At 36.0% G+C, this 19,421-nt stretch overlaps 1 long non-coding RNA gene across 3 annotated transcripts; it reads right to left on the bottom strand.

The window, feature by feature from the left end:
• Window positions 1-475: 475 nt before the first annotated feature.
• Window positions 476-19,155, bottom strand: LOC107824648 (uncharacterized). 3 transcript variants are annotated; one of them, XR_012702121.1, is made up of 3 exons: window positions 18,897-19,155; window positions 12,471-12,702; window positions 476-616 (listed from the first exon to the last, which is right to left on the bottom strand). It is a non-coding gene; the product is annotated as an uncharacterized LOC107824648 (long non-coding RNA). The 3 variants fall into 3 exon arrangements; XR_001656895.2 differs by lacking the exon at window positions 476-616 and adding an exon at window positions 10,076-11,002; XR_001656896.1 differs by lacking the exon at window positions 476-616 and adding an exon at window positions 11,009-11,709.
• Between the last annotated feature and the right edge of the window lie 266 nt (window positions 19,156-19,421).

The raw sequence follows: 19,421 nt of genomic DNA, 5'->3' as shown, positions 1-19,421 counted from the left end.
AAATTATTAAAGGCGCACCTAAAGCGACTAGCGTATCATCTACTTTGGGTAGGACCGTGGAATTTTGCTAAACGGTCCATCCCGAAGTCTAAGCAATATAAAGTAAATATTTACTGAGGGCCCCGCAATTTTGTATTTTTATTTGGCGAGGCTCCTCTCATTCTTATTTTTAAAGATAAACCTATAGTGACTACATTTCTTCTATTAAGTTTGTCTCTAAAAATAAAATAAAATTTCTCAATTAATTACATGCTGAAAAAAAATAACTTATTAGTTATTAGTTTACGACTAATGTGAATGGAAAATTGCGATCGAGTTTGTACAAAGAAAAATTGCTTTCATTCTATATTCTATTATTCAATAATACTGGAACATGAGATTGACACACCATAATATCAAAAACAAATTAACTAGTATTTGATTAATTTAAACTAAAATTATTAGATGAAGAAGTTATACATATGCAAGCCCATTACTCATTAATTAATCGACTACATTTTTATACAAAGAAAGGAAAATTATATTCAAACACAAATCTAAACAGGAGGGATTCAACAGGAACAAAACCTGATTATTATTTCATTTCGCTTCAAGCGGAGAGTGTACAAATGTGTACCTGGAAATGACAGTACAAGAAGAAGAAGATCAGTAAAGTAGTATGTAACACAGCAACATACAGCAGCAGAAAGCCCAACACAGTAGCTTCAACACCTCAGTCCAGAAATCCCAGCAACACGGAGAAAACTAGTAAAAATGGAGAAGACAAATAGTGTGGAAATTTCTCTTTATTTTTTCTTTCTAGATTTGAACTCTCTATGGTGTTCTTCCGCTCTAAATATTTCAGAAAATTTGTTTCTATCTTTTTTACTCTCTCCAAAATGATTCTGTCCTCGTATATTCTGTGTATCCAGAGTGTATATCGAGTGTATACTGCTCTCTCCGCCCCCTCTTTTCTTCTTCTCTCTATCTAGTTTTTCCTCTTTTTTCCACCTTCTTCCTAAATTTTCTCTTCTATTTATAGCAAAATTTTCGAATTTTTCAAATTTGTTTTTTATTATTTTATTATTTTTTTAATTAAAAGAAATCCCACTTACAAATTGCTTTTATTTTTTTAGAAAAAGAAATCTCACCTTTATTTACTTTTATTTTTAAAATTCCAACTTTAATTACTTTATCTTATTTAAAATCCCACTTTTTATTTTTTTAAAAGAGAATCTCACTTTATTTAACTTTTCTTTAAAAAAACAAACCACTATCTTTTCTTTTTCTTTTAAAAATGCTACTTTCAATTACTTTAAATTTTTTAAATTTTCAGATACATTTATATTTATTTTTTAATTTCAACCTTCTTTTACTTTTAAATTTTTTAAAAATTTCCACAAAACTTTTTATTTTTTAAATTTTCTACATTCTTTTACTTTTTTTTTTTAAAAAAGAAGAGAATTTCACCTATTTTTACTTTTATATTTCTTTTATTCAATATTTCCCTTTTTTCTTATTTTTTTTAAATCATTCCCGAAATTATTATATATATTTTTTTAAAAAAATAAAAATAAAAATAAAATAAAATAAAATATTTTCGGATGTTTTATATATATAAAAAAACAAAAAAAAACTATTAATAGTGATAATTCACCTTTTATTTTTTATTTTTTGGTTTTGTTTTGTGTTGGACAAAAATGAAGAAGGGGTGTTGGGTTAATGGAGCGGACCGGGTCGACCCGGTTTGAAGTGAACCGGGTCATGGGGAAAGTTGGGCAATTATTTGGGCCTGTGGTTTGAAATTGAAGAAGTGGGCCAATCCGATTTTTCTTTGTATTTTTGTTCTCTTTTCTTCTTTTATTTTTCTAAAACTAAATTATAAAAGTACTTAAATTATTATTAAGAACTAAATTAAGTTATAAAAGCGCAAATTAACTTTCAATAACAATTAACGCACAATTAAGTAATAATTAAGCATAAAATTGTTCATTTGGACATTAAATGCTAAAAATGCAAAAGATGCCTATTTTTGTATTTTTTATTAATTTAACAAATAAACATGCATAGACAAACATACAAATAGTTACACAAAATATCACAAAAATATCACAAAAATTGCACAACAAGAAAAATTGTTTTATTTTTGAATTTTTTGGGAGTAATTCTCATATAGGGCAAAAATCACGTGCTTACAACTACCGCCCATTATTCTCCGCTCTAACCACTTAAATTTCTCTTCTATTTTATTTTTTTGCTTATTCTGACTCTTTTAGTTTCTCATGCAGTACTGCAATTTGTTATTGCATTTCAGAGATCTGGCGTTGGTATTTAGCATTCATATTCCAAACATACTGCAAAATTGATTTGTAGTATTCCTGGTTAATGAGTTCATCATAACATTCCTTAAACATACAATGATTTCCATCATTGCCTCCAAACCTTTATAGACACATCCAGTATATGCACCCAACATTACCATCGGACCAACATACCTTCATAATCGCACGTTTGCCTCAATAGTGCCTTGGTGCATCATTGTGTCCATACATTTGTTAATGCAAGAAAAATGAAAAATTTATGGAAAGTTTTGCTATTTGTTTTGGTTAAGCGCAGAAAATAGTCATTTATAGGCAAGAAAAAAACACATAACATGGTATGCAACCGTACTATGCTTCGCGTGCTAATGATTTTTTACGGTACAATACAGCTTTTCTAGAAGACCGCTTTTTCATAACGACAGCTTTATCAGGTCGACAAGACAATACACTTATTGTGGTATGTAACCACGCTATGCTTCGCGTGCTAATGATTCTTTATGGTACAATAATGTTTTTCCAAAAGACAGCTTTTCCAGGATGACAGCTTTTTCAGGTCGACAAGACAATATACGTAACGTGGTATGTAACTGCGCCATGCTTCGTGTGATAATAATTATTTGAGGTATAAGAAAGCTTCTTAAACTGAACCAAGCCATATGTATTTCAATGACCTTTTGAATAAACATTCAACATCCATTAAAAAAATGCCATTATGTGTATTAAATAGGTTTATGTTAGATTGTTGTACTGAAGTATTAATGTTAAATATCAAAAAATTTAAGCAATGGAAACATAATTTTATTTCATACATTCTGCAAGATAAACAAGTACATATACTTATTACAACCACATTACGGAAATAAAACACTATGTGTATCCTTGATAGTTGGGCACATTAGATGAACTTTCATCAGGAGTTGGATTACCACCGCCACCCAAACCAGTTGAAGGACATTTACGACGGTCGAGTCCTGTTTGCGAGCATATGCCACATTTACAGACACATAAACGGTATCACCAACATCTTTTTGGTTCTGTATATGCATTCCGACGGCCAATAATGCTTAGCACCCACTGGCTACAGCTGCCCACTATATGTGTTTAAGTATGCAACAACACTATATTCCTTAGCAACGTACCGAGTTGCCTCAAAACCTGTATATTGAATGCACTTCATGGCATGCGAGCATGGCATGTGGTAGATGAACCATTTCCCATAAGAAAATAACCTGCTGGCTTCATTTACAGTGTGTGTATTATTCCCCCGATTTTGATGGATAGCGGTGCGAATTTCAAAAATATTTCGCTCGTTACAATACTTTAAAAATGAATGTCAATGTGCTTGCCTCCTATATTTCTCAAATCTTTTTATTGGTATTTGCATAAATTCAACACCCTCTCCATCAATTTCGATGCACCTCTATGCCTTTCATCAAACCTCTTCGCCATCTATTTGAATGATATCCGCACCATGGCAGTGACATGCAATTCACGTGCAGACTTCAATAATCCACTCTGACACATTTGTAGTCAGAGTTCCCCATCGTCTGCCACCATCCGCATGCAATGTCCACTTGTCAAGCTCATGTCACATCGACCAATGATAGGCTCTTTCGTCTTCCTGCCTGATCGATTCCATGCGCCTCCTGAATTGGCCCTCTTGGTGATCAGTTGCAGCCATCCACATTAAATCATGTAAGTCCTTATTGGGATGTGCCTTTTGTAAATTGGCCTTCAGGTGCCTCACACAGTAACGATGGTATGCATACGGTTCCTGCCATTCAGGCAAATGCTATACAGAACTTAAAATACCACCATTGCGGTTAGATATTTGACAAATACCACCAATGTATTTACCCACAACCCATATATTTGTTTTCTTTTTCCTCGCACGCAGCATCTAATTACAACCCGTAAACCATCTACGACAAACAGCCTTGTATACATCCGGAGATGACTCTCATACCATCATCTCACGACACTCTTTTACGCTATATATTTTCACCGCCTTGATTAGGCACGCCTTATCAGGAAAAAACATGTCCTTTGACAGCACTGTTGGTTTAGGTTCATCCCACATTGTTGCCCGAATTTCATCAATATCCCTTGTGAGGGCATCCATATCCGGCGTACTTGGCAAATTATCAAGGTAGGGAATATGCCTTGAATGAAACGGCACGTGGGACTCGTACACTTTTGGTCTAACGGGGTATGAAGCATGCTCCCTCGTCAAATCAGGTTCGACATTCTCTTCCTCCTTCTCATCACCCTCGTTAGGGAAGTGTGTGTCATCTCAATACTCATCGGCGTTGTTATCAAATCCCGAGTAAATACGTCGTCTTTAGGCAATTGAGTAAGGGCAGGACCATCAAGTTACTTGTTTTTACTGCACAACCAAAAAAATAATGAGTTACTGAAATTGGTCCAAACAATACATATAACTTTATATATTCACTTACAAATCATAATGTGTTGGTATCCCATGATGCACATTATCTTATTGATGCCGACTCCTGAATGGACCACCATGATCCAACACACCAAAACTAGGCATATTCCAACTTGCCTTTAGTTCATAACTTGTGAAATTCATATTTGGTCGGTACCCCTTGTGGAATATATGAGTGTTAATACAAATACAATACATAAAAGTATACATCGTAACACAAAGGAAAATTGAAGTTTACCACTCGACTTGTGGATTATGTATACTATGGGAGAAATTATTTCCTCGCTCCTCATTCGCCCGTGGAGATAAGTTTAGATCTGGCCAAACACTTTCAGCTAGAACATGTTCGGCTAAAACCGCTCCAAAATAACCACCCGATGATTGGGGATTTCCCTACTTTGCGCAACCTCATTATTGCGAACGTCTTTAGCCTTGACGTATATTTTCAACCGTTTTATCACAATAAATTCCTGGTATTCATCCGGAGTCCTCAAAAAATCTCTCAGAGTATCATCGTCTTTGATGTTAAACTCAACATAACAAGCAACCCCTTGCGGAGTCACAAAATACAGATATCTTTCGGTTATTTTACGATTCACCGAACATTTGCTCACACTCATTTTTTTACATAACAACGATACTAATGTATCGTACTCCATTGTAAGTGATAACTTAACATGAGACTGTGGAGATTAACTATAGCTTACTGAGTTATTCGCCACCACGACCTCACCCCCCAATATAATGAAACCCTAATTCTTCGCTCTTCAGACATTATGACAAAATGCAAAACAACTTAACAAAGAAAAATTTCAGAAGACTTGAAAATGTTTATGAATGGATTTTTACAAAATCCTTCACCTCTTTAAATAAGGCAAAAAACAGTCCGGGGGTTCAATTATTTAAGGTATAGTGTATTTTTAAAAAATGTTATACCATGTTAAATTATTGTTATGTCAGTTAAGCACAAAAGAATTATTTGTGGGCCCACATAATATGTATAGCGTCTTAGTAAAGAACGCTATATATAGCGTATTTTTAAAAGACGATATACTTAACTGGCCAATCGGTTGTTAAGGTATAGCATCTTTTAAAAAGACGCTATATATATTTTGGTCACTTTATTTTTTTTTATATATTTTTGTTCTTTGAGTCTAAAAGAACCACATTTTGGTTCTGGACTCTTGTGACATAGTAGGTAGTGTAAGCACGTGATTTTTGACCTCTATGAGAATTACTCCCAAAAAAATTCAAAAATAAAATAATTTTTCTTGGAGTGCAATTTTGTGATATTTTGAATAATTATTTGTATTTGTCTTTGCATGTTTATTTGCTAAATTAATAAAAAATACAAAAATATGTCGCATTTTTGCATGTAGGATTTAATTATACAATTGTTAGTAATTAAATTTGTTTTACAAAAATTAAAAATTACAAAAATAGGCATCGTTTGCATTTTTAACATTTAATGTCCAAATATACAATTTTATGCTTAATTATTGCTTAATTATGCGTTTATTGTTATTTGGAGTTAATTTGCGTTTTTATAACTTAATTTAGTTCTTAATAATAAGTTAAGTATTTTTATAATTTAGTTTTAGAGAAATAAAAGAAGAAAAGAGAGCAAAAATATAAAGAAAGTCGGAATTGGGCCTCTTCTTCGATTTCAAGCCTCAGGCCCAAAAAATGGCCCAATCTTCCCAAACGACCCAGTCCATTTCGAACTGGGTCGACCCAGTCCATTTCGAACTGGGTCGACCCAGTCCATAACCCAACATCCTATCATTTTTCATTTTTACAAAACAAAAAAAAAAGGCCAAAAACCCTAAAACTATACTAAGTCATCCGCCACCCCCCCTCATTTTCCTTCTTCTTCCTCAAGCTCCAAAACACCCCATCCATGGCTGCCCCCCCACAAACCCCAGCCTGCAACGTCGACCACCCTCCCCCACGAACACCCCCTCACGTCGTCACACTCACACACACATACACAACAAAACACACAAGCACACACGCAGCAGCCCGTCCATGGCTGCTGCTTCTCCTTCTTCCTCGACCTCACCATCGTGAACATCCACCATTGACGCAGCCAACAACTGCTCCAGCTCCTCCATGCTGCTGATGTTTCCTCGTCACAGCTGTTGCCCATAAATCGACCTTCTTCGAACGGACCCAACTGCTGCTGCGTCAAGCTCGCGCTGTTGCTCCGTTGTTTCTCATAGCTGCTGAACGCAGCAGCAAGTAGACGACCACTGTTTCTTTTACTCCATTGATGCTGCGTCGACCAGCTGTTTCTTCTTCGCTACATCCAGTCGTCGATGACGAACAGTCCATCATGTGGGTCTGTACTTCCCCGTCGTCGTGTTGCTGCTCGAGCAGCGTTTCTGCCGCGTCAACTACTGTTGCTGCTTCGGCGCGGCTTCATTTGTTCATGTTCGTCGTCGTTTGGTCGAGCTTTGGTCGAGGTCTGTCGAAACAGTCCGTACATATTTCGTTTCAATCCGGTTAGTAGTTTTTGAGTTTTATTTTGTCCGTATTTTGGTTTTGATATTTCTCGAATCTAAAATCGACAAATGTTTGTTTTGATCATGTCTATCGTTTGAAATAATTTTTTTAGTTTGTTCATGTGTTTTGTTGAATTAATTTTCAGATTTTAAATGGAAATTTAATTAGTGTTTTTTTCATGTTTATTTCATGTTTGTTTTATTGTTTAGGTAAACGTTGTTAGTTTAATGTTAGTTAGATACAAATTGAAGTTTAATTAATTGTTTCTTCAATTTGTTTCGTGTATTTTTTGTATTTTCCAGAAATTGTTAATATTGTTAAGTTCAAGTTTAAATTCATAATTGTTTCTTCTTAGGTTTTGTTTTGTTATTTGCCTAAAAGAATTTAGTTGTGTTAGGGAAATATGTTGGTTTAGTCATTTAATCCGTCATGTTTGTTGTTTTAAAAAAAATATAGATTCATTCATGTTCATACTTTGTTTGGTTGATCTTGAATCCGAAATTTGTATAGTTTGATTTCTTGTTTATCATTTATGATTATTTCTTGAATTTGTCTCATAATCTTGTCTAAGTTTAATATAGGAATTGTTGGTTGTAATGTTGTTAGAGTTAATTTTAAGTTCAATATGATTGAATTTAGAAATCTAAATATACTTGTTTGTTGTTGTTGTTGAATCCGAAAATAGGATTGTTTGTTGCTAAAATATTGTTCAATCAATTTTTAGTTGTTCTTTGTTGTTCAATTTGTGTTCATGTGATTTGTTGTTGAAATATTGAAGAAATCATGTTCATGTGATTTGTTGTTTAAACATTGCTAGAAATTGATCATATTGTCTATATTTTGGTTAAGTTTGATTAATTGATTGTTATAGCTGATGGGGTAGTTTGGTAATTTGTAATACGTTCGGGGGTAAAATAGTAATTTGCAATAAGGTCGGAAGGGTAGTTTAGGAATTGTACATTTTGTAATTTTTTATATGAAGCATGGGGGACAAAATGTAATGGAGTGAGTTATGATATAGTTATTTAATATAAAGGGGGGACAAGACAAAATTTAGTGGGGAGGAATCTTGTATTTGTTTAATGAAGCATGTGGGACAAAATATAATGGGGTAGTGATGATATATTTATTTAATGTAATGTGGATGAGTGGGAAGATAATGAGTTTGGTAGAGAAAATGAGTTGATTTTAATTGATTAAAAGATTTATGGGATGAGATATAAGTAGAAGTCTTGAAATCAGATTTTAAACGGGACAAACAGATAGAGAAAAAAGAGAGGAAAAAATCTGACAGAAAGAGAATAAGAGAGAGAAAAAAAGGCTGAACATTTAAGAGAGAGAAAATTCCGAAAAATTATTTAAACTTTCAAATAAAAAAAAAACTAAAAAATATTCTGCTTTCTTTCATTGTTTGAAATTAACATTAATTGTTGTTGTATCATCAAAGCTTGAAGTTTTTGTTTTGGGATTAATACTCCACCGGTTTGCAAACGCTGTTCCTGGGTTGTTACTGTTGCTGGATTGTTGCTGCTGTGCTGTATTGTTATTACTGCTGCTGATTCTCATCTTTCATTTTCTTTTGCTTCCAAATCAGGTACACAACTGACGCGCTGGTTATTGTAATCCGAAATATGAAGTATGAATACGAAAAATGAAGAGTTGAAATTCTGAATTATATTTAATTATATTCTGAATTTTATTTGTATGTATAAATTATTTAGCTTGCAAAAAATCAGAATCATGTAGATATTTAATACATATAGTGAAACATCGGATGATAGCTTAACAGACGAACTACCTATATATTGCCTAAAAATAAATAAATGGTGTAGTAACTTCGTCTAGTTAATTCGCTATTGTTGGATGATTATCATGTCTCAAAAAACACGTTAGTTTATCAAAATAGACCATTTTGGAACTTGGAAGAATGTTGTTTAATTAAATATTATTGGTCAATTTCAGCCTGTAAATAAATTAAGACGTTTTTATTTTATTTTATTTTGTAGAGACAAATTTAATAGAGAATAATGTAGGCATTTTAGGATTGTCTTTTAAAAATAAATGAGACGAGCCTCGCCGAATAAAAAATACAAAATTGTGGGGCCCTCAATAAATATTTAATTGAGTATTTAGAATTCGGGATGGACTGTTTAGTGAATTTCACAGTCTTACCCATAAATAATAATACGCTAATCGCTTTAGGCGACCGTGCTAGAACCACGGAACTCGGGAATGCCTAACACCTTCTCCCGGGTTAACAGAATTCCTTATCCGGATTTCTGGTGCGCAGACTGTTAAACAGAGTCATTCTTTTCCTCGATTCGGGATTAAAATTGGTGACTTGGGACACCCTAAATCTCCCAAGTGGCGACTCTGAAATAAATAAATAAATAAATCTCGTTTCGATTGTCCTTTAATTGGAAAAAACTCCCTACGTACCCCCTCAGGTATGTGAAAAGGAGGTGTGACAAGTAGCAAAAAAAAAATTATCTGTTAACGTATAGTAGCTACTAAAAAATCTACTTTTGCTGAAGAGAAGAAAATTAAATTAAATGTGCGTAAAGGCCAAAGGGAGGCATGTGTAAAGAAAATTACTCATTGGTTAATAACTCGTGAACCTCAAAAGACAAAATTTTTTATTTTGTGCCTCACACAACTGATATTAATGATGTGAGACCTCTTTTTTATCTCACAACTGTGTAGGTTGTAGAATTTTGTGGACCCTAATGTGTCACTTTTTATCTCACAAATACGTGAGATAAAAAAGGCCTCACTCCTCCGAAGACCAAAAAGGAAAACATATAACAGTGTAGATGCATAGTAAGAGACATAAGAGTACTTTCCGTTACAAATTACAAACTGCACAGTTGTAAATAAACAGAACAATAACAGCTTTAAAGCAATAAACAGAACAATAACAGCTTTAAAGCAACCCCTGCAAATTATTACTATCAAATAAATATCAATAAAAGTTATGTCAGTTTTCCTTTTCTTCAACAAATACAAGCTTATCCACTGTTTAACTCACTATCACCCTACTACCAATTTCTAACTCTACACTGTATATAATCAAAAAATAAAAAAGAGCTTAATTTCCTCTTCTAATCATTTAAATCAAGGGAGGAAGATCTTTCAGCTTATGAATCGAAATTTCCTCCGTAGTCAAATTAAAACTCTTTCTAAGTGTTCATGTGATCATGACGGGACGGGTTTTTATTGGTACCCTATTTTCTTAACAAATTTCTTACTAGGTCTTAGAAATTTAGATGCGATATATGTGTTTGTAGGAGTGTAGAATATGATTTAGGGAAAAATCATGGGATGACTAACATTCCTTAATTCTTTCCATTTTGAGCCTGGTGAAAAAAGAAGCATTAGGGAGAGCTTTACCCTCTTATTTGACAAGGAGAATCTAAATTAATCGGGTCAATGAATTTTATATACAAAATGATTATAGTATGAAAACATTAATTCAGGAAAAATTGAAACTAGGATATATTGCGAAAAAAGAAAAGCAAAGGTAATTAGAAGGACGTTGAGTTGGATGTTGGAAATTTATGTAGACATGAAACCAGAGGTCCTTTAATTTGTCTTGATAGAAATTTTGTTTGCTGGGATTGACCGTCGAGTATTGATAGACTCCTCCATGCAGATTACAGAAGATACACTTTTATCCTATTATTGCAGTAGGACTGTAGGAAGACAGCAACAACAGTTGTCGTTTACTAAAACCCCCATAGTAAATTTCCTGGATGCAAATTCATATTAGTGAATTCAGGACGTTGAATGAAAACTAAAGAAATACTATTATGCTTAATGTTGTTTAATAGGGACGAGTGAGCATGTTAAATAATGTTTAACATATTACATAACGTACAGGTGTGATTAATCTATTTATTTTTGGTTCGAGGTATGATTTACCATAAATAAATATGTAAATATACCGAATCGAAGCACTAGTCCTATTATACTATCTGGTGTCTAGAGCGTAGGGTCTAGAGTAGAACCAAATTAGGGATCAAAGTTGAATTTCGATCTCGTGAATTTTGTCGCTGGTGAACGTGATAGATTTGGGATGCATGGAATTTATGAATGGATTTGTAGCACAGACTCATACGACGCGACCCAATATTTCCAAATCCCACTATTTGTCCATTCATATGAGCAGGTACATGACACATCACTATAGTAAAATAAAAATGGGGTGAAAGAGAATCTAGTTAACCGACAAATTTGATTAACAGCACGTTCCAAATGAATAAATAATTTAAGTATTGTAACATTTTCGATATTTTGAGGTTCCTATCACAAGAGTTCATCTAAACTTGTAATCGAAATCTGTCTCGGAATATTTAGGGCAAGCGGGAGGAAAGAGTCAACCAAGGTCGATCAAGAACTAGAGAGATTCGTGGTCAAGACGTCAACAACGACCGAGGACAAGTACCACATAGAAAACTGTAACAGGTAGCTTTTAGAATATGATATTAAAGAGAATATACCATTGAATATTCTTTGCAATTGTACTATTAGAATTTGTTGGGGATTATGTATCATATAAATAGGAAAAAAGATAATGAATAAGGGCATGTGACATTCATTTGATAAGAACAGATCTCTGATAAAGATTCTCTCTAATAAAGATACAAACACTATATTTTTATCAAGATTCTTATTCATATTATTCCACACATTTCCATCAGATCCGAGAATATATCGAATGCTCTTAGATTTATCTATCACTCATCATGCTCAGGAGCAACAATCATCTAGTTCATCATTTATTGGGTGAACTACTTTCTCATATTTATTTAAATATCATTTATTATTATTTATTGCTAGTTATCTCTCCATTATTGCTCACACCTTGTGAAATATTTAATAAATATTTTTGCCAACTTCACACTAGATCTATCTAACATTAGTCATTTTTTCGAAACCCTCATCTAGAAATTTTATCATTAACTAGGTTTAATCCATCATTATATAAGTATAATCATTTTAACCGAAAGTTAACACCTTTTGGTCAAACAATTTGGCGCCGTCTATGAGAATTTTCTAGTTAAATTTTTAGTTTTCTCTAGACTTATAACTAACACAGACCACTAACATAAAAAAAAAAAAGCAAAAATAAGATCTCATTTCTTTGTATGCATAGATCTAACATGACAGGTAACAGAGAAGAAATAACGAGAATAATGGGTGACATCCCAACCAACCTCATGAATACAATCAATGAGAGATCTGAAGCAGTGCACGAGGACACAACGCCCAATGCCTCCCCCAGGCAAGCTGGGTCACCCCCTCCTCACTGTAGTATCACAAAATCTCTAGGTAAAGGAGCCTCCGCATCCGTGGTGGATAAGACGCCACTAGCAGTAAAAAAGCTCCTTGAGACTTGGCTAACTGACACGCTAACTAGCATCCTCCATAAGCCCGCTCGGGACACGACTACAGAAAATTCAAGACTTGTGTTATACCACCAGCAGACGAGCAACATGACCAGTTTCCTCCTCCAATGACATGTATTACTCACAATGAATAGTATGATTTAAGTATTGTAACATTTGATTAACACGTTCCAAATGAATAGTATGATTTAAGTATGGTAACATTATGGATATTTTGAGTTTCCCATCACAAGAGTTAATCTAAACTCAAAATTAATTAAAGAGTTTTCAATCATAATAACTGAACCTCAAAATTAATTGGGTGCTCAAAAAGTTGGAAAATGTTACAATACTTAAATCAATACATTCTAAGAAAGAGTATTAAAATATAAACTAAATTTATGATTATCGTACCCTCTTTTGTTCTTTAACTAATTTGTCGTTTTAGGTTTTGGCACGCTCAATTAAGAATATAAACAAGTTCAGCATATAATTATGTGGCAACTAATAGCATGTCTATCACCTCTATAATTGTTTGACCAAAAAGTACTGAACCTTATGATTAAATCAATTAATGATGAGAAGAGGGGTAAAATCTAGATAATAAAATCTAGATCATATAATAAATGATGTAGGCAAGATGAAAGACGTTAGCTAATATGTTGAGCCGAATAGGTGCTCATGAATGCTACAATATCAATGTGCAATGGATATAGATAATTATGGCTAAGGTAATATAAGGAAGTTATTACTCAATTATTGTGATCTTTTGGGAAGCCTCTTCCCCTGAAAATATGGTAGAAAAGAAGGAGATATCAGATGGTTGAGGATTTTTCGGATCTTGTTAGTATAGAACAATAATGTACGCTTTGAGTTGTACAATCAATGAATCAGGCCACTCTTGTACATTCTTTCACAAAGTGTTCTTTTGTCTCTTTTCCTGGATCCCCCTTTTCTTTACTAACTCTTCCTATTTATAGGGACAATCTTCCAAGAAACCCTAAAAAGTACAACATAAAGAATATTCGAAAAGTATATTCTTACTGTCTTCTACTAAGTTTACACTACCGTTGACATCTTGTCTCGACTGACAGCTCTTGGTTGTCGTCCTTTCGTCATGATAACCTCGTTCCTCATCCTATTCGGTAACTATCATAGTTGCCACATTTGGACCCATACAGTTAGTCCCTCAGCTTGTTGAGGTCGTGGCCATATACGTCCTCGATAACCGGACATCGCCTATACCCGCGGAGAAATTTGGCTATTGAATTACACTGGTTTGATCAGGAAAGAATGAGTGGTGGGTTCCACGGTATCCTGGATGGTGTAGCTTATCGGGAAACGACGTCACTCCCACGTGCGCCATCATTATGCGTCTTCCCAAGGTAGAAACTGATTGCTTGTCGCTTTGGTTTTAGTGCCATTGGCAGCCCTCCGCTTCGATTCTAGTGCCACCCAACCCTATAAATAAGTGAAGGTTTTATTTTTTCAAGAACTTTAGCAATTTCCTTTCTTGTGTATGTATTGTCTTCTTTGGTCATCTCTTCTTGGGTCTTCAGCTCTGTTTTTGTAATTCTTCTTCTCATCTTTTCCGTTCATCATTCTTTGTTTTGCGTTTTACCGTCATACCTTCTGCCATCAAGATGCCCAGAACGCATCGGTCACACGAAGAAATTTCTAATGCTACCCCATTATCCATGGTACCTCCTTCTGGTGGTGAGGATATGGCGGTGGAGGAGGGGATAACTTTCCCACCGTGGAGGAGATACGCCCGGGAAACCCAATGTCCCAGAATGATTTTCACAAAGAACCTGTCTCTTCCCCCGTTCTGGTGGTTTCTGAGACTAAGCAGGCTTATATAGATGACCTTCGATCTGCGTACAACATTCCTCCCCATATTGAGATGGTTCCGGCTAGGAAGGACCTCGTGGAGGTCCATAGACCGGAATATTGTGCTTTTTACGTATATCCCTTTGTAATCAGCCAAACCCTCCCTCTTGTTCCATTGGTGAAGGAATTTTGTCGGTTTTACGAGGTCTGCACAGCGTAGCTATCTTCGTATATGTATAAGATTTTTCCAGAATTGACGAAGTATGCAGAGTTGGCAGGGTGTGAAGTTGGCCTTCATCACCTTTTACATTTGTTTTCCCCGAGTTTTCACAGGGGCACTATGATACACTTGAGGCATCGTGGGACCAGGGGGATGGTGGTCGAAACGGACGACTGGGCAAGCCGTAAATTTTGGCACAATTACTTCTTCATTAGAACCGAGCACCTAGTGTCGGACCCAGCTGGATTCCCAGAGCGGTGGGATTGTAACCGTAAGTGTTGGTACTCGTTTACTTTTGTTCTTTCCAATTTTGTACTTATTTGTAACTTTCCCATGTAGCTATGAGGCGTACACCCCGTCCCATTGTCGGTATCGAAGACTAGGTAGCTCGCGTACTTGATTATGTGGCGGGGACTCGAGATTGGCCTACTTTCCTTAAACACTTTGGGCCGAAAATTCCATCCGGTATGTGTTCCTTTTGCTTTAACCTTTGGTTGTTTGTTGTCGTTTATTGATATGACCTCTTTGTGATAATATGTCGTAAGGCTTCCAAGAAGAAGGCTCCAGTCCAGGCATTTCGCCAGGCCATCGCGTCAGCAGTGATGTAGTTTTCCCTGGCCGAGTCTGTCCGAGGAGGTCGTGCTCAATATGTACCGACTAGAGACTCTTCTCGTGACGTCGTTGTACGGGAATAGATCTCCTCCCAACCCATCTATCACCTTATGGATGAGCCATCTAACGGGGATGAATCACAGTCGAGGAAGAGGATGAGGTTAGAGCTTGGGAAGGACGTCGCCTCCGATACTAGAAAGAACAGAACTGATGCTTCGGGGGCGGCATCTTTGCTAGGTCAGGCACATGTGTAGTTCTTATGGCGGACGCTATTTTGGCAAGGAGTTCCCCCATGACCGAAGGAATATATCAAGGGTGGCACGTTGGTTGCTGTCGGAGAAGGCGGGATTGAGCATGTCGAGGACGACGGTTCAGGTTCGAATATCAAACCAGAAGATGTGCAAGCTTATTTGGAGCGGCATACTCACGTATAGGTGAGGACGGAAGGTCCTTAAGTGGACTATGATTTATTGGCAAATTGCAAACAGGCAGCACGCGTTTGCCCCTTTATGTGATGCTTCCCAGAGCGCGGTGCTTAAGGCAATAACCGATGTAGACCTGTCGCAGAGCATTTCTGGTATGGCTCTACGGGTAAACGCTTATCTCTTCTCTTTGTTTATGGGTTTGTTTTCTATACTTTACCCTTTCCTTGTTTTGTATTTGCTTTGCATACTAGACCCTTATCATAGAGGCTGAGCACGATTGGAGGGATAGACGGAGTACGGCCGTTTTTGGGAGAGTGGCCTCCAAATATAAGGAATACCGTACCAAACCTCATGCATTGGCCGACCTCTCCACTCGGGACATCGATTTTCAGTTGTTCCGTGATGGACTCAAGCAGAAGGAGAAATAGTTGGCGCAGAAAATCGAAGAGTTGAAGGAGCGGGATGAAGACCTGATGAAGGCCATTGCCCGATGTAGTAAACTTAAGGCGACTCTTAAGGCCAAAGAAGATAAACTCGAGATGAGTAAGGGGGTGATGCTTGAGAATGCCGACCTTGAGGTGCAGAATGCCGTCTTAACGGCTAAGCTTGACAAGAGGGAGGCGGAGGTTGTCGACCTTAGGGGTGAGCTGAGCGTTAAGGCTTATGGATTGACCCATGCTGAAAGGGATAGGGTGGCTGCCATCTCAGAGGTAGTGGCTTTACAAGACGCCCTTCGTGTTTGTATATCAGTGCGGGACAAGGAGGCGGAGGCATCTGCGTTTGAGACAACGAGGTTTGAGGGATGTATCCGATATCTGGAGGCGGAGTTGTCTGTGTTAAATAATTAATTTGTCGCTTTGAAAGCAGAGGATGTGTGATGGCAGTTACAACCCTTTACCTCTCATGCTTCAGCCGACCATGTCGTGCCACGAGATTAATATGAGATGTGGGTTTATGCCGAAGCTCAACTTGATGTGTATAAGTCTCTTTGTGCCGATGAGAAAGTGTCTGAGGTAGAACTTTGAGAGGTGCGTATTAAAGCACGTGCCACTCGTGAGGCATGTGGTTACGACCCCGGCACGCCTGACAGAAACGATTTTGACTATGATGATGCGTGTCACACCTCTTTTTTTACTATACCCCCCAGAAGGGTATATAAGGGAGTTTTTTTTCAATTTAAAGTGACAATCGAAATGAAATTATTTTATTTTAAAAAAATCAGAGTCGCCACTTGGGATAAGTTATGGTGTCCCAAGTCACCGGTTTAGAATCCCGAATCGAGGAAAAGATTGACTTTGTATTACAGTCCGCGAATCAGAAATCTAGGTAAGGAATCATGTTAACCCGGGAGAAGGTGTTAGGCATTCCCGAATTCCGTGGTTCTAGCATGGTCGCCCAACTGTTATAAATGACCCATTATCTAATTTTAATACATGTTTAAACCTATGTGCATTTTAACTTATTAACCGCTTTTAATTAATTTTAGGAAGATTCAACGCTATCTAAAACATGTCTTTGAACCACACCACATGAAATGCACCCGCGGTCCGCGACACATTTTATTTAACGTTGTTGAGATTTGGATTTGGGTCACATGAAATGCACACCCGAGTTTAGGAAGGTAATATTATTAAAATAACGCGCCTAAAGCAACTACACGTTTTTAACTTTACGAGGGCCATGAAAATTCGCTAAATGGCACGCCTCAATTTCTGAGGATAAACAAGACTAATTAAACGAGGGCCATGCATTTGTCATTTTTGTTTGGTACAACGCACCTCAATTCTAATTTAAAGAAAAAGAATTCAAGTTATATTTGGAGGGCCATGAACTATTTATGTTATCTAGTATGGCTCACCCCCCACTAATTAAAGAAGCTCAATTACCCTACTAAGCTAGAAATATTTGGATAACTTACCATGGCAATTTATAATAAATAACAGCTTCATTTCAATCAAACGATCAAATAGCAAATCGCTAATGGCAGCGAACTTGGTAGCAAATTATGCTTCAACTTCTGTGTCATATAGACCAAATTCCAATACATAACTAAATCCCAAAGTCTCACGTTCTCAAGGGAAAATGGAGAACTCATTCCTGAGGTTAGTCTCATGACTACTTGTAACCATTTTTAGGATCATTTTTGGCTTTAACACTCTTTTGATTAACAGTACATGTCAAACAATTGATGCTTTTCTAAATAGCTTAACTTCCTGGGAACATGATGATCAAGGAAAACAATTCCTATCAATGCTCAAAACATTCAGAAAGCAAAAGCGGAAATTAACGTCCCTTTCACAAAGAACCTTACTACATGCAACTTGCTTAGTTTTGTCATTTACACATCAGCTGATTCAAATCCAATTGTCAAATGCACCTTTTAAGCAAAAAAAAAAAAAAAAAACCAACATCAAGGAATAAGTCTGAATGGATATGAATAAAATAATCTATGCTATCATTGAGGCATTGAATAGAAGAATCGATATTATAACTCATCCCTCTGTTTTAAAAGCCCTTACAAAAACAAAATGGCTACATGTGCAGCATCTTCATTTTAATTTCTTCCTATTATTCTTTAGCATCACTTTAACGATTGCAAATGGAAATGAATCTGGAGATGTCGTACAACTTATATTAGCTCTATAAATGCTACTGATTTGCCTAGTGGGAGATACAAATGCACTTGAATAACCACTAGTCGGATCACACAATTTACATTAGCTAGAAACAGAAACAACCGAAGATGTAAGGAATTAATTTCTTGTTGTATGACACACTATTTCAGCAAATCCAAACCCAGACATCATAAGTTCAATAGTTGAAACAATTGGCTTTTCAAACACCCATGTGACAGTAAATACCAAAGCGAAAATCAGTAAACAAATTTAACAGCTAAACATGATGGCTCCGTGAATTCAAAACAAATCTGTAACACGAATAAATCCAGATTTTTATCTATGAATTCAACAAAGGGGTCATAGATGAGTATAGCGAACCTTAAACGAAAAATCGACAAAAAGAAATGACCAAATAAGGTCTACACTTTAAAGCTGGAGCTCAACTACTAAACGCAGAATCAACAGCGAAATCAACAACAATCAACAAATGAACAGCAATCCAGTTTCTAGATTTTTTTTGAAGAACAGAACCTCGGACAGAATCTCTTACCGGTGATCAGATCTGGCGGAACCAAACGGAGTTCATGAAGGCTGCCGGAATTCTAAGGGGTTCTGGTTTAAGATGGAAGTGGTTCCATTTAGGTTCTTGTGTATGCGCTTTAGGTGATGACGGGATGAGGAGGAGGGTCGTTTCTTGTTGAAGATAGAGAGGGGTCAGAGAGAGCAGTGAGATTGAAGGAGAATAAGAAGAAGGGTCCTCCTTTGAGATCCGCCGTTTCTCTATATTTTCTGAAGGTAAGGGATCCTTTGATTCGATGTTCTCTCTGTCTTTTAATGGGGAAGGGATTGGGCCGGTTCGGCTTTGGGCTGAGTGGTTTGGGTAGTTTTTAGGTTGGGATTTTGGGCTTAATTGGGTATAACATCAACCCAATTGAAAGACCCCTCTTTTTATTCAATTTTTTCTTTTTTTTTCTTTAATTTAAAAATTCCAAAGTTAAAATCCTAGATTATCTAAAAATGTGAAATTAAACTAGTTAGCTAATTATAAAAATAATAAACAATACTTAATTCTAAA

This window comes from Nicotiana tabacum, chromosome 18 (genome assembly GCF_000715075.1).
Source record: "Nicotiana tabacum cultivar K326 chromosome 18, ASM71507v2, whole genome shotgun sequence".
Lineage (NCBI taxonomy): Eukaryota > Viridiplantae > Streptophyta > Magnoliopsida > Solanales > Solanaceae > Nicotiana > Nicotiana tabacum.
This window is presented reverse-complemented; position numbering and strand designations above follow the sequence as displayed.